Below are 15,228 nucleotides of genomic sequence, written 5' to 3'. Positions count from 1 at the left end.
CATGTTAAAATAAAATCTTGCAAAATATAATTTAAAGATACACAAAAAGAACATTTGAATCCCTTTTCCTTGTACATTATTGCATATCTTATATATAAATTGAGGACTTAGTCAATACGTTATATATGGACCAGATAGATAAAAGAGAGACGAAAGATACCAGAGGGACAGTAAAATAGATAACTATATTGACACTCAGACTTCATCCTCGGTCTATATTCTCTGAACAGGTTTTCATATTATCAATCACACCATATCCGTGTGTTTTAAATAGATGAACTGCATCTGTGTGTATATTGTTATGCTTTGTATTTCAGTTTTTTTTTTTTTCGATCAAATAGATCATTGATGTAAATGTACTGATGACGGTAACACATTGCACTCTAATGTTGTTATTAATAATGCAAACCCGAAGTTAATTATATTTCAGAATCACAGAATATCCCAGTAGTACGTCATAGGGCAACATATTTCGCCAAAACCTTCCAAATATTCTTGACTGAAACGAAATTATGTTTTTGGCATTTTACATTTGCCTACTTTGCAAACATGACGCAAAAGAAAGTTTTGATCTTTTTTCCAATTGGTACAAATGTAATAAATCCTTTGTCCTCTTCCTCTATGCAGAATACGTCCTAGACATTGATGTTTACGACCTAAGAGTTTGATTTTTGTGGTTTGATGTACTTTAACATTCAATTTGGCATACAACTGAACAGTTAAATTAAACAAATCATACTTTGATTATGAATAATACATACGTATGCGTAGTTGTGATTCAGATAGGGGCTAATCGTTAATTTTTGCCACACTTACAAATAAGAGTTTCTGCTGCTTCGTCAATCATGCAGCATTAAAAATTAGTTTTAATACTGTATGGTTACATTAAGCTGTGAGTTAAACTAATTCATCTTAGTTCGGTTCAACAACTATAATATACTCATCCTATGAAGTAAGACTTTGTGAGTTAGCACAGTAAATGAAAGTGTTTCTCATGCTTACCACTGATTTGTACGCTCATAAGTAACACGGCGATTGTCATTGGTGGAGCTTTTCTTACTTTTCCAGAGCAGCACCTGAGATCACTTCTAGTATTGCTCATTTTTTAGTTTTCGAGTGGTGTTTTTTTACACAACTGTTTCTCATTTGGTTGTGTTTTCAAAATGTTTGGCTATGCTATTGTCAGTTTGTAATATGACCGACTTACATTTTTTATTTGATTATCGGTTTAGCATCTTCTATCGCTCACTCTCTGGTACTAAACACTTATATTTTTTTTTTAATGACTGATTATCATACATGTCATTTGCGTGTAAACAAAACGGAAACAGACCATCTCTCTAGGGCATCAATGCCTTAGATTCTTTGACAATATCGCTACAATCAACAGAAACAGAGTTTTTGATGTGTTCTACATTAATGGTACTTGTAACAATGTTAAATTCTTTAAAGTCAGACCCCAGATAGACATCTCGTATAATTCTATTAGTTTTCCATTTGTTCTGTTCCGATTTTTTCCCTAGGTTAAATAGATAATGTTTCGTTTCATTATTGTCCCGAACAACAGAAAAATCCATCAGAATTAGATATTCAATTGGAACAATCCATAGTTAATAAAAATTGCAGTAAGAGAAATTAATATCATCAAAAGGCTCAATTTTCATAACGCAAATTCTTAAATCAATTTAACCTACTTGTGCTATAGCTTTCAGTTGACATTTCGAAATGTGATTAACATATAAAAGAGGAAATGTGATATGATTGCCAATGAGACAAATGTCCATTGTTGATAAATAGCGCAATGATAGTAACTATGGATCACCGTACGTCCTTCAACAATTAGCAAAACATTTACTGCATTAAATTCCTCTCTATGATAAATTATACTTGATTTAAATTATGAACTTAATGAGAATTTTACATAAACATGTGGTTATTAAATTAAGATAACTTAAAGGTACGATTGCGAATGAAACAATTTGAAATATCCACCACTGACAAATGACGCAAATTTAATCAACTATCGGTCGCTATGACGACCTTCACCAATGAGCAAAATGTAAACTACAACTACAAACTGCCAAAGACGCGAATGTCATCAACTATCGGTCACTGTGACGACCTTCAACAATGAGCAAAATATAAACTACAACTATTTCATATTAAAAAGTTTTTTTTTTTTTTTTTGGCATTAACATTTTAGATTTTTTTGCATTTTTTTTTTTTTTTTTTATTCAATCAAAGATACTAAATAAGTATTTAGGATATTACATAAGATATATATAATTCTGAACTTGATTAACTAGAATTATATAGTCATTTTGTCACCATAGTCTTTTCAATCTGAATCTTAATATACTTTAGCATGTTTAGAATCGATCATTACATGAAACTCGTAGGAAATTGAACTTATAAGAAGCACATAATTGCTCCTTGAAATTAATGAATATGGAGATTTCTCATGATTTCTCAAGATGATAAATTATCTTTATGGAGAATAAAAGTCAATTAAAATATTTTTGAGATAATCAGAGTGGTTAAATGAAAAGGATTTAGAATAATGACGATTCACCATCCAACGAGTTTGTAATTTCTGGAAATTGTTCTTCAATTAGTTACATTTTACACTCATTGATCATACTATATCATTATTGATTGATACATACTGGGCTAATAACAAGACTTTCATAATTAAGGGACGACATCAAAAGATCGATGTAGGATAAAAAAAAAAACTTAAATCAAATAGTTTTGGGGTGGGGGGGGGGGGGGGGTCAACATTGCTGCAAGTTTTGTTAATCTAAAATCGATTTTACATATATCCCTATTGGTCAATCAATTTTTCTCAAATTAAGTTAAGAGAAGGGGGTGTGGGGGTCAGTGAAAAAACTATGTGAATTAAGTGTTTTATCCTTCATTAAATCATGTCGCCATTCGCTGCCGTATACGATCATATACAAAAAATAATAAAAAAAAAAAAAAATATGGCGCACACACACACACACATGATAACACTATACAAAAATAAGATAATTATACTTAACGAATGCGTAAGAATAGATAAACTCACGAAAGTTTACATGTATTCTCATGAAATGTACTTATTTTTCTAATAGCATGCTGGCATCCAAAATTAATGTGCACGAAGGATATATATATATGCTAAGAATTAATCTAAAGTCGACATGATGTGTTATAAAAGTCAATGAGACAATAAGCCGAAGACATAAAAAAACTAATCTGTCAACGTTAACGGTCAAAACAAGACAAGCTTATATGATACGGGATTTTAATATTATTTTTACTTCTTTTTTTCACCTGGTATGTTGCATTCTATAAATTGGAATATAACTGAACTAGGTGAATTTTTGTTTAGCTATGTCATTTCTAATGTTAGTTTTCTTCCTCTGGGCAAATGACAACAAAAAGAAATTCCCGTATGAAATAAAAATTGAATGTGTAAAAACCAGGCAATACCATGGCATACAGGAACAATGATAATTTGATAAACTAGTAAACTCAGAAAATTTACTTATGCACAGACCTGCGAGGTTGAAAGAAAATGAGGCTTCAAGATCCAAATCGCAGCGATTTCAAAACGATTCCGTGACTAAAAATAACAGAGACAACCTCAATTCCATTGATAACACCAGACTCTCCAAATTAAGATACAATATATAATAATATACACAAAGGCAAGATACTGGTACTGTCCCTGACATGGAATAGTACACTTATTCAACACTTTTAGAAAAAACACCATCGTGGTATATTTCTCCCCTCTCAATAACATGACGGCTTATATCACAAGTCTCTTGTATAACTGCGATTAAACCTTGTTTTATATTGTCTAGTTTGAAGATGGTGTTGGTGTAAGATATATGTTTTCTGTATTAAATTCAATCACAATTTTTCAGACTCTGGTGATATAATGTTATAGTAGTTTAAAGCTGATATGCATTAAACAATTTAAGTCAAGATATCAAATCGTAGTAGTAATTTATGGTAATAGGACATGTAGAAAAAATCGTCCGTTCGGAACGAATTTTAACTAAGGTAGATTTGTTCATATCAGCCCAGGCTAATTTTATGGATTTTATTGATTTGAAAATGACCAGTTGGCTCATAGAATAAGCAGTGGTTTATGTGTAAACTTTCTTAGCAAAAGACAGAGTTTACTCATGGTCACCGGTTAACTTTGCCAAAACACTTTTGTATAGAAATTGTCTAATATAAATGTAAATATAAGTACAAAGGAATCTGTATTCGGCAGGTGATAAAATAGGTATTATACATGCACCGACTTTCATACTGACATGACCCTCAACAATGAAATATAATTATTACATATTATTGTTTTGTACGATGCTGATATTCTTGAAAGTTTTGTCATAAAGTGTGCTCTTGTAAATGCAACTTGTTTTATTGCAACATTTCAGTTTACACCACATACAGAAATAAGCAGAAGTGGTATGTTTGCTTATGAGACAACTACATGTATCTAGTTACATGTAGGACTACAAGAAATAGATGTGAACACAATTAATATTATTTTGATTACATGAAAATCGCATGATATCACGAACAACAAAATTGAAGACGTACAGAAGTATTAGAGTGAATTCAGTGCGAGTCTTACATACATTGTGTACAGGTCGACATCAGATTAATACTAACCTATTATTGGTGCAATTCTTATGCATATCAAATGCACGTGTGACGACAAGGACTTCGTATTTTTTTCTAAAAAGATTTATTCTCTATGAGAATGTTATTGTTTTATAATTATAGCTTACAACAGTATTGGACTTTATTTGTTGTGTAAGGTCATAAACCAGAGAAGAAAAAAAACAAAAAAACAAAAAAAGACGTTTATTAGATAAATAAGAAAGGTTGTGTGTGTACTAAAAAGTGTTATATGCGTTGTGATATAAAAATTTAAAAAATGGTAAGATTGCAAATGAAACAATTATCCACCAGACACCAAATAACGTAGAAAGTAACAACTATGTTTCACCGTAGAACCTTCAACAATGAGCAAAAACCAATTAATCTGCATAGTAAGCAATAAAATGCCCCGAAATGACGAATGTAAAATATTTCAAACGAAAAAACTAACGACCTGATTTACGTACTAACAAATAGTTTAACCTTTCCTTTAGATGAACAGTACTAGAATTACATAACCTAATGTGTAAATCAAGGAAGCTTATAATATTAAGAATTTTCAGTTATTTTTAACTGTTTTATTGAATAATCCTTCGCTGGGTTATGAAGTCACGCAACAGAAAATTGTTTTATTACATAATCTGTTATGAAAAACCGAACATTAACATTTAAGAAATGATACAATTCATGTAATTCGCTCAAAATGATATTTTCTAAAATGATAATGTTCATTTCAAATGAGCTCAATGCAAATATGAAGTAATAGCTTCAGTCTAGTAGGTTTACAAAGACGACACGGCAACTCCTGGAACAAATTTATCTCGGTTACAAAATTGCAGAAAAAAATGAAAGTAATTTTGATATATAACCCAATATAGTCTAAGAGTTTATTAACTATAATAAGTTACGGCTAATTCTAAAGCAGGTTGAACATTCTTTATAGATTACTTTTAAAAAAAACCTCAGACTGGTTACGTGTGAACGGGTTATCCGGGACTATCCCCATACTTATATCGTTTGTGCAAAATTATGGTTACATCTGACAGAATCTTTTTAGAAAGTATTAAATACTGAATCTTTTTAGAAAGTATTAGATACTGAATCTTTTTAGAAAGTATTAGATAGACCCCTATGTCAAAGTTGGTCTTAAAAGGACGGTGTTTAGTGACCTTTTTAAGGACATTTGATGGCTAACTGGGGTTGAAATATTTGTCAATAAGTTAGAAACCAAATGGCACCACAGAAAACAAACAACAAACAGACGTTTAAAGATAAAGTATAAATGCACACAAACTTTTATATGTGGCTTACTCAACACTAGAGATAATCTTATGAAATTCTATCTCAGAAAATACATGTATGTCATACACACTGAAGTAATTTGAATTCAAGTTATGAGTTGTCAACATTTTCAAGTTATCAAATCTTCGAGATTTCGAGAAACGCTAAACCTATAAGATTGCCTTAGGCCTCGACAGAACCGTATTGAACTAGTCAGAATAAACCTGTCCAAAAGACATGGATTACATGCGTGGATGGACACATTAAAATGTAAAGCACCAAGCCAGGTAAAGGGCATTGAACAAAAATCGGCAAACGATAATTCAATCAAAGATTACGTTTTCACTTTTCCTTTATCCTGACTGTAAAGAATATGCAGAGAAAATGTGCTTATAATTGATTTTTCACTTTTATGCTCATGAAATTTTCAGATATAAATTGTCGATCTAAGATGTGTTTGTAACAATGCTGAAACATTTTAATTTATATATATTATTTATAAGAGTACATGTAGATTTAAATTAGACTTCTATTTTTATATAAGAGAGTCCAAAATAAAAAAGGAAAATCCAAGAATGTCCTTTTTACAGGTCGAAATTTGCTGTTATTGTGAAAATTCCTAATTCTGCAATTTCATATGCTAATATTCTGCTTTTGATGAGTATTTTTTGCAAATAAACAGTGTTAGAAGAAATTTCTTCTCTGGCAAAGGGAACACATGGAGAAAAAAACATCATTAGTATGACAATTTTATTGGATATATATATTAAATTACTATTCATAATTTACAAAACATTCAAATTACAATGAAATGAAGGAACAGTAACCTATAAATTAATAAAATGGAAAGCCATAATTTGTTCAATAAATTTTGTTCATATAAATTTCCCGTCTCCTTGGAAGAAATTTCTTCCAACAAATTAGAAAATTTATTTCATTTCCAATAAAGTATCGTACAATTTTAGTTCATAAACTCAACTTTTTTACTTCATTTTGTATCCCCTGACAAGTTGGAAGAAATTTCTTCCAAGTAAATTTAAATCATCCAAAACTTGTTCCAGCAAATATAGAAACATGTAATATTTTTACAAATTATTGTCCATTTGTTCAACACAGATAGTTCACTTATTTAATGTTCCTTCTTGGAAGAAATTTCTTCCAATTACTTTTACAACAGTAAGAAATTTCTTTAAAGATTAAATAAAATATATTTCCACAGTGCACTGCAGAAGTTTCAATTGAATTTAGCAACAACAAAAAATTGCCAATACATTATTAATTATTCAACATAATTTTTAACATATTAAACAAAGAAACATATTTATATTTGGTATTTATATTATAAAACAAATAAGTCACTCCATTTCAAGACTCAATCTTGGAAGAAATTTCTTCCAAGAACTTTTACAGCAGAAAGAGAAAAAATCATTCCATTCTGTATAAAGTCTCCACCACTACTTGGAAGAAATTTCTTCCAAGTTCATTTACACCCGTAAGAATTTTTTTGTTTGTTTAGTGTACAAATTTGTTGTCAGTGATACTGGTTGGAAGAAATTTCTTCCAAGTGCATTTATAGCCATGTGAAAAATTGTCATTTCGTTTCCTATAAAGGCTTCGTCATTTCTTGGAATATCTTTTTTATTTCGTCATTTTTTTCCCACAGTATATTTTATTCCTATAGAAAACAGATTTGAGGCTGGCCATAGATTTGAAGCTTACATATTTGTTTGACTTTTTTTTAACATAGAGGTTTCAAAAGTAAGAGAATGTGATTTTACAAAATAGGTACTAATTGTTACCTTATGCACTACAACCACTAACTAGAATGTTTAACAGTACACTACTGTTAGCTGGTTTTGGCATATTGTTAAACAAAGCAATTCCTTTCTCCGGTAATAACAGTAGTAATGAGACTATGTAAAGTCACTTCAAGATGAAATATGATCAATTAATTGAACACAAATAATAATTCTACAACAGATAAATGCATTGCAATACAATATCAACAAAACATAATATTAAGTTCAAAAACCAAAATTAGTTCTAAGAAATTTCTTAGTTTGTCTCTTCTTGCAGTTCTCTGGTAATAGTATTATTAGTTCACACAAGAATGTACTTTGTTTCTGTTTCTTTGTTGCCTTTGTTTTTATCTGAAAAAATAAAGTACCGCATAATTATGTTCTCTGTCTAAAACATGAAGATGTATCAATAGCATGAACTTAACTCAAATAATACACCAATATTCATAAAAACAAAATAAATTTATTTTAAGTTATATAATCTGGCTAAGGGATATGACCAAGTCCCATCCTCTCCACTCTATGCTGTTTAAGATAGAAGTTTGTATCAGTGAGGTAATGATTATATTGGTCCCATTTGTAACTTGCAGCATTCAATTAAAATGATTCGATGAGTCTTTAACATGTTTAATGAGCATGTGTGAATGTAGAAAAAATAATAAACGATTGCCATGTGGTGATTATGCATCAAGTCTGAAACCCAAAAACATTATAAGACAACAATGAGTGACAATTTGAAAGTTCTTAATCAACTAATTGAAGTTCCTATATGTTAATTTCACACGCAAATGTTTGAATATCAACGTATCCTTCTGGTTCCTGCTTCCAGGAATGTATGTTATACTAGTGGACAAAATTATTTTTAAAACCTCAACACTTCAGAGAGTGCAAGTGTTTCCGTTGGTCAAGAATGTTACAAAAGAACAATATTATTCCTATAAAGCAATTCCCATAGGGTACCAGTGGTATATTCTTCATTTTTTCTCATCGAAGACTATACAGGAAAAATAGGTAGTATTTCCTGTTACTAGATATGTCCGTGTTGCATAACAATCAAAGCCATATACATGGTATGCAGCAAAAATGGATAGCGTCTTTTTTGTTGCTGGGATATACAAGTAACCGGCCACGTCCACAGTGTGTTTTTGTTATATGTATTTCTATTTATCCACCTGATGAGTTAGGCTTTTTCAACTGAATTTATAGTTCGTTCTTACAAATGTATGTTGTACTGTTGTGCCACTTTCCCAGGTTATGAGAGGTTTGGATCCCGCTAACATGTTTAGGTGAGAGGTTAAGCGCTATAAAACCAAGTTCAATACACCATTTTCTACACTTAAAACGCTTGTACCAGGTCAGAAATATGACAGTTGTTGTCCATTCGTTTGATGTGTTTTGTCATTTGATTTTGTCATGTGATTAGGGACTCCCCGATTGAATTTTCCTCGGAGTTTTATATTATTGTGATTTTGCTTTTTAACCCCGCCACATTCTGTATGTATGTGCCTGTCCCAAGTCAGAAGCCTGTAATTCAGAGATTGTCGTTTGTTGATGCGATACATATTTTTATTTTGTTTTAGTTAATTGTTTTGTACATGAATTTGGCCGTTGGTTTTCTTGTTAGAATTGATTTAAACTTGTCATTTCGTGGCCTTGTATAGCTGATCGACTATTAGGTATGGGTTTGCTCATTGTTGAAGGCCGTACAGTGATATTAAAATGCTGCTTAAAACATCGACTACATGTAATCTTTCAGTTACTTAAAAAAGTAAATTTTAATGACCTTGAGGTGAAGACTTTTAAACATATTTTATATAATTTGTAAAATGTTATTTTGATTTTCTGGATTTTTTTACACCAAATTGGATAAGCTTTCAATAAGAAGTAATTGCAATCCTGTATCGTCCAATTAGAACCTATACAAGATTTTAGTCAGAGTACCATCTTAAAAGAAATCGCTGTGTAGTTGAAATGGGCATAACATTGTAACCATTGTCAAGCGAAGATGATAAAGTGTAAGAAACAACAGACAAAAAAATCAAAATTATGCATGAATCGAATCATTAATAACACAGTAATGTAAAATGATAATAAATATAGGAAGATGTGGTATATGTGACAATGAGACAACGCTCCATCCACGTCACAAGTTATAAAAGTAAATCATTATAGGTCAAGGTAAGGTCTTCAACACAGAGCTTAGGCTCACACCGAACAGCAAGGTATAAAGGGCCCAAAAATTACTAGTGTAAAAACATAAACTAGATGCTCCGCAGGGCGCAGCTTTATACGACCGCAAAGGTCGAACCCTGAACAGTTGGGCAAGTATGGACACAACATTCAAGCTTGGTACTGTCTGAAATTGGAATGTGGTCAAATGTTTGACATAATATAGGTTTTGACACAAAATAAATTTGGTCAAAAATCTTGCAAATCTATAGCTAGTGCTCGTTACTGTCAGTGTGCAAATTAAAGATTTCATCTGGAACCTTACTGTACAATTTCAGCGAGATCCATATACTTTAACACAAGTTATTGTCTGAAACTAGAAAAATTCTTCTTTTTGGCCCTTTTTGCCTCCATTCCTTCATGTTTGGGGCAATAAACCCCAAACTCAATCTTATCATTCTCTTTGAGAGATCCATACACTTACACACAAGTTATTATTTGGAAACTAGAAAAGACTGGTTTTGGACCCCTTCATTCTTAAATGGTTGGTCCCATAACCCCTAAACAGAATCCTAACCTTCTACTTGTGGTATTTAACATTTTGGTACAATTTCAAACCAATAGAAATATTCATACACAAGTTATTATCCTGAAACTAGAAAAATGCTTGTTTAGGACCCTTTTCGGCCTCTTATTCCTAAACGGTTGGGACACTAATGCCCAAAGTTTATCACAGGCTTTTTTTTTGTGATATTGAACCTTCTAACAAAAATCATAAAGATCCTTTTACGTAAACTAAAGTTATTGTCCGGAAACCATTGTGTCTTCGGACGACGACCACCACGTAGACGACAACATCATAGTATTATACGATCCCAATTTCTTTTGTGGTCTTATTAGAAAGAAAAACTAGAAATGTACCACATACATAAACGTCAACCACTTAACATCAGATTCCAGATTCATGGTTTAAACGTTTTAATGGTACCAAATCTTCTCCCTTTTCAGAAACAGTAGCATAACATCACAACCTAGAAACACACACTATAAAATATCAATCTAAATAAAAACAAGTGTAACTTTTTTTAATAACAGCAACTGTTGATTTCGTAGGGAATCAATTTATATGAATTGGGTTTGTAGAAAGGTAAACCAGCATTTAAGGTGTAAATGAAGTGTGAATTTCCGTTACGGACCAGTTTCTTTGAAGTATTATTGCAAAATATTTCCATGTGTTGAGTCAATACTGCTAAAACAGACAGTATAGAGGACATCTATTGAGGAATCCAACTCAACCAGATGGGTTCGGTTCAGTCGCTCGGAACACTTAGTAAAAGGTGATTGTAAGATAGAACAAGATGCTCCATTGCTCACATTGATATTTTTATTTACAATTGATGCATGAAATAATGCAACCGTTGTAACTTTTGCTTTAATTTCAGAGATACAAGTCAAGAGCTTCATTTCCCCCTATTGTCTATTCTTAGCCATGTCTGCCATGTTGGTTGGTTAGCAGGGTCATCGGACACATTTTTTTTTAAACTATATACCAAAATGCTGATTTTGGCCAGTTTGATTAAATTTGTCTCAGTTATTTCAGGAGAAGACTTTTGTTAAAGATTTCGAAAAAAATATATATAATTTGACTTTAAAGAGCAATAACTCCTTATGGGGTCAATTAGTCATTTTGGTCATTTGACTCATTTGTAGATCTTACTTTGCTGACCATTATTGCTGTTTACAGTTCTATCTCTATCAATAATAATATTCAAGATAATAACTAAAATGTCCTTAAAATTATTTATTCAGGGACAAAAACCAAGCAATTTACAGCTTGTCTGATCGTCTGAAATTTCAGGACAGATAGATCTAGACATGAAAACCAATTGTTTCTTGTCAAATTTGATCTAAATGATTTGGATTCAGAGATATAAGCCAAAATCCCCCCCCCCCATTTGTTCTATTTTTAGCGATGGTGGTCATCTTGGTTGGTTGTTCAGATCATTGGACATATTTCTTAAACTAGATACCCCAATGTTGATTGTGGCCAAGTTTGCTTAAATTTTGGCTCAGAAGTTTCATCAGGGAAGATTTTTGTAAAAGTTGACGGACGACGGACGAAAGACGCCGGACGACGAACACCTAGTGATGAGAAAAGTTGACTTGGCTCATAGGGCCAGGTGAGCTAAAAATCAGATCATTATATAAAATATAAAAAAAAGAATAATTATATTCCTACCAGAATCTTTTCTTGAGCTGCTCGGTTTTTTCCATTTCTTTTTGATTTAGAAACTATTTTCCTATGCTGATGTGTTGGTTTCTTTCCAAGATCTTTGTTAACTTTTAAAGTACTGTTTTGCTTGGTTTTATTCTTTGAGGATGCTTTTTTTTTGTGTTTTTTCCTTCCAGATGAGCATGATGAGCCATTTAAGGCGGCTGGTTTCCGTTTCTCTTGTCAGTGTGCTTTCGTCCTTTTCTTTTCTTCTAGCATTTCCACCTATAAAAAATCATTTTTGTTTTACTTTTAGAGACAAAATATTTTATTTCATTTATTTTTTACGGAAGCCTTTTAGCGTCGTGCTTATTTACTTTATTTACAATTTGATATAACAAATTATCTGTTTAATTGATATAATAGATTATCAATTTGATATAACAGATTATAATTATTTGATATAACAATTTATCAATTTGATAAAACAAAAAAGAAAATTTGATATGTCAAATTACTTATGCAGGAATTGGGGTTATGCCCTTTTCTATTTGACAAAAATGTTTTATAAGTGAAATGCTTAAACTGTTAAGAGGTATGGACCTAAATGTTATTTTGCATTGCTTTGCTCATGATCTGAAATCCTTTAATTAACCTAAATATGCAACGGTATTAAGGATGTACTAAGGTGAAGTTTTGGAATTTGTGTCAAATGTTCGGACTCCTTGGTGTTTTTCCATACAATACAAGGTATTTTGTCCCATAACACCCATTTATTTTTTCATACAAGACTTTATAGCTCATGAAAGGTCATTTTCCAAAATTTAAGAAGATTCTTGATTTTCTTTCTTTTGTTTTGAGACCCAAATAATACCAATGCAAATGTAAGGTAATCCGAGTCAGACTTTTCCCGCCATATTTTAAATCTCAAATATCTCGAAAAGGAGGTCCATGACATATCAATATTTTTAGCTTATTTTCATCCTTCAAGAATGCTCTACCAACTTATAGTATCAATTTTAATTTCTTAATTTATTAATTTTCACCTAACCTCACCTAAGTACATCCTTAAGGTGCTCTATATATGTTACTGTTAATATATTAATAACTACGTATACGAGCGTGTACAATATTGCATAACTGATTTTATGAGTGCCCCGTGTGTAAGGGTTAGGGTGCAAATAAGAAGTACGCTTTAGAATCGAAGCTCCTGCTAGAGGAGGGAGATAAAGACTAGGTAACAGGTATAAAAAGGGGAGCCCTCAGGGCCTAAAACACGGAAGTGGAAAACGCGGAAAAAATGGTATGCATTTTCACCGAAAAGTTGACCGGAATTAGTCTCTCTTAGCGTGACCATAGCAATTCGTTTTGGAACCTTAATTAAATCTTTATTTCACGAATTTATAAAAGCATATAACCTGATCAAAATCTGGAAAATGATTATAAAGATAATTTTATGTAAAATAATATGATATAAAGAAATATACAATGTATAATATGTATTTACATTACGTAAAAAGGGTTAAAAATTGACCGGGGGGGGGGGGGGAATTGACCGGAAGTCTTCCTTGTTTAATATAAAGATGAAGTCAAAATTTCAACTTTGAATTAAAATTTACCGAAAAAAAAAAAGCCCGGTCAAAATCGTGAACATGTTTTTTTTTAAATAATTTAATTAAAAAATATAATCCGACATGAATGACATGAATAATCGATCTGATGCTTCTTAGTCGAGAATTAAAACTATAACGACCATATATCGCATTCAGTTGAAATGTGATAAATGTTACCAGGAACATACACTGTATTTATATGTTAGATATATGGTTCCCAGATGTTACGTACGCATACAAAATAAACAATACTTTAGATATTATTTGTATCCAATTGTTTTTGAAATTTCTACTCACCGAGTCAGTATATGGTGCAACCACAAGTGCGTTCATAGCCACCTCCAGAAACGATGATATATTCTCCTCAATAAAAAGAAACACCCGATTTTTAACACAAATTTTAAATTTTAAATATTTCTGTTCAAACATATGATGTGTTAATAATTAAATATTGCTTACAAATGGACTGTTTCATACCACCCGACTATTAAATGAAACAAATACAGTTAGGACGCATGTTGTGCACCCAGTGTGATGTGTTTTGCGCACTGTGTGATGCGTTTGATGATAAGACTAGCTTAGGGTCAATTAACATATTAGTTCTGTTAATATGTAACAAAAAAGGGCATGCATTTCCCATCGTTATTAAAATAATTATTAAGTAATATATGTCTTCATCTCCTTGTCATACTTGACAAATCTGACAAAATCAAATCCTTATCATCTAAGTAAAACTGTCCATACGGCATAACCAAACTCATGAATTTCATTTATACACATTACGTTGATGTTTTCCGTTGAATAAACGAATCAAAATCTGACTGGCTATATGACAATAGAAGAGATATGAAATTTCTTTAATTGGTATAAAGAAACTTAAAGATGAAAGTCAAACATGCTCGTATAAGTGTCATGCATGCACGGATTAACAGACCGTGAAAGGGCTGTTTAGCCAGTCAAGGTCATTAAAAACTTCCATTTGTTTGCATGCACGATGGCCGTATTATAAACAACAAATTCTGGATCTTTTGTCTATATATATTCAAAAATAATTAATTTACTCACAAGTAATTAATGGTTTGGCCACAAGTAAATCATATTCATGAGTTTGTTACGATCATCTATTTCATAAAAAGACATGTCTACAAATTATAGATAAGGTCACAAAAATTAAATTTCATGTTGAACATCTACGGAATTTTTCGACTCCAAAAATTGGGGAGAGCGAGCGAACGATTTGAAATTTTTAATATAATAAAAAATAATTTTGCAAATTTTTTGAAGCGAAGTTTGAAAAGTAAAGGCGAGCCATTATTTTTATTTGAAAGAATACTTTTGCTATCAGACGTTCGGCATTGTACTAAAAGCTTGTCAGCTGCTTGGCCGCACGCAATTATGTATCCGGTATCTGTTTATTTTTTATAAGCTCATCTTGTACGTGTTTTCCTAAAGATCCGACGACCTTGAAAGAATGCATTTTGGCTTT

General features: G+C 31.5%; 1 protein-coding gene and 1 long non-coding RNA gene across 3 annotated transcripts in view; one reads left to right on the top strand and one right to left on the bottom strand.

Moving 5' to 3' along the window:
* Positions 1 to 15,228, top strand: part of LOC143072180 (adipokinetic hormone/corazonin-related peptide receptor variant I-like) — a 239,472-nt gene that overhangs the window by 23,845 nt on the left and 200,399 nt on the right. The window lies entirely within an intron of this gene.
* Positions 6,686 to 14,575, bottom strand: LOC143072182 (uncharacterized). Its single transcript, XR_012977066.1, has 3 exons — positions 14,040 to 14,575; positions 12,157 to 12,414; positions 6,686 to 8,099 (listed from the first exon to the last, which is right to left on the bottom strand). It is a non-coding gene; the product is annotated as an uncharacterized LOC143072182 (long non-coding RNA).

Source organism: Mytilus galloprovincialis, chromosome 4 (genome assembly GCF_965363235.1).
Source record: "Mytilus galloprovincialis chromosome 4, xbMytGall1.hap1.1, whole genome shotgun sequence".
Classification (NCBI taxonomy): Eukaryota; Metazoa; Mollusca; class Bivalvia; order Mytilida; family Mytilidae; genus Mytilus; species Mytilus galloprovincialis.
This window is presented reverse-complemented; position numbering and strand designations above follow the sequence as displayed.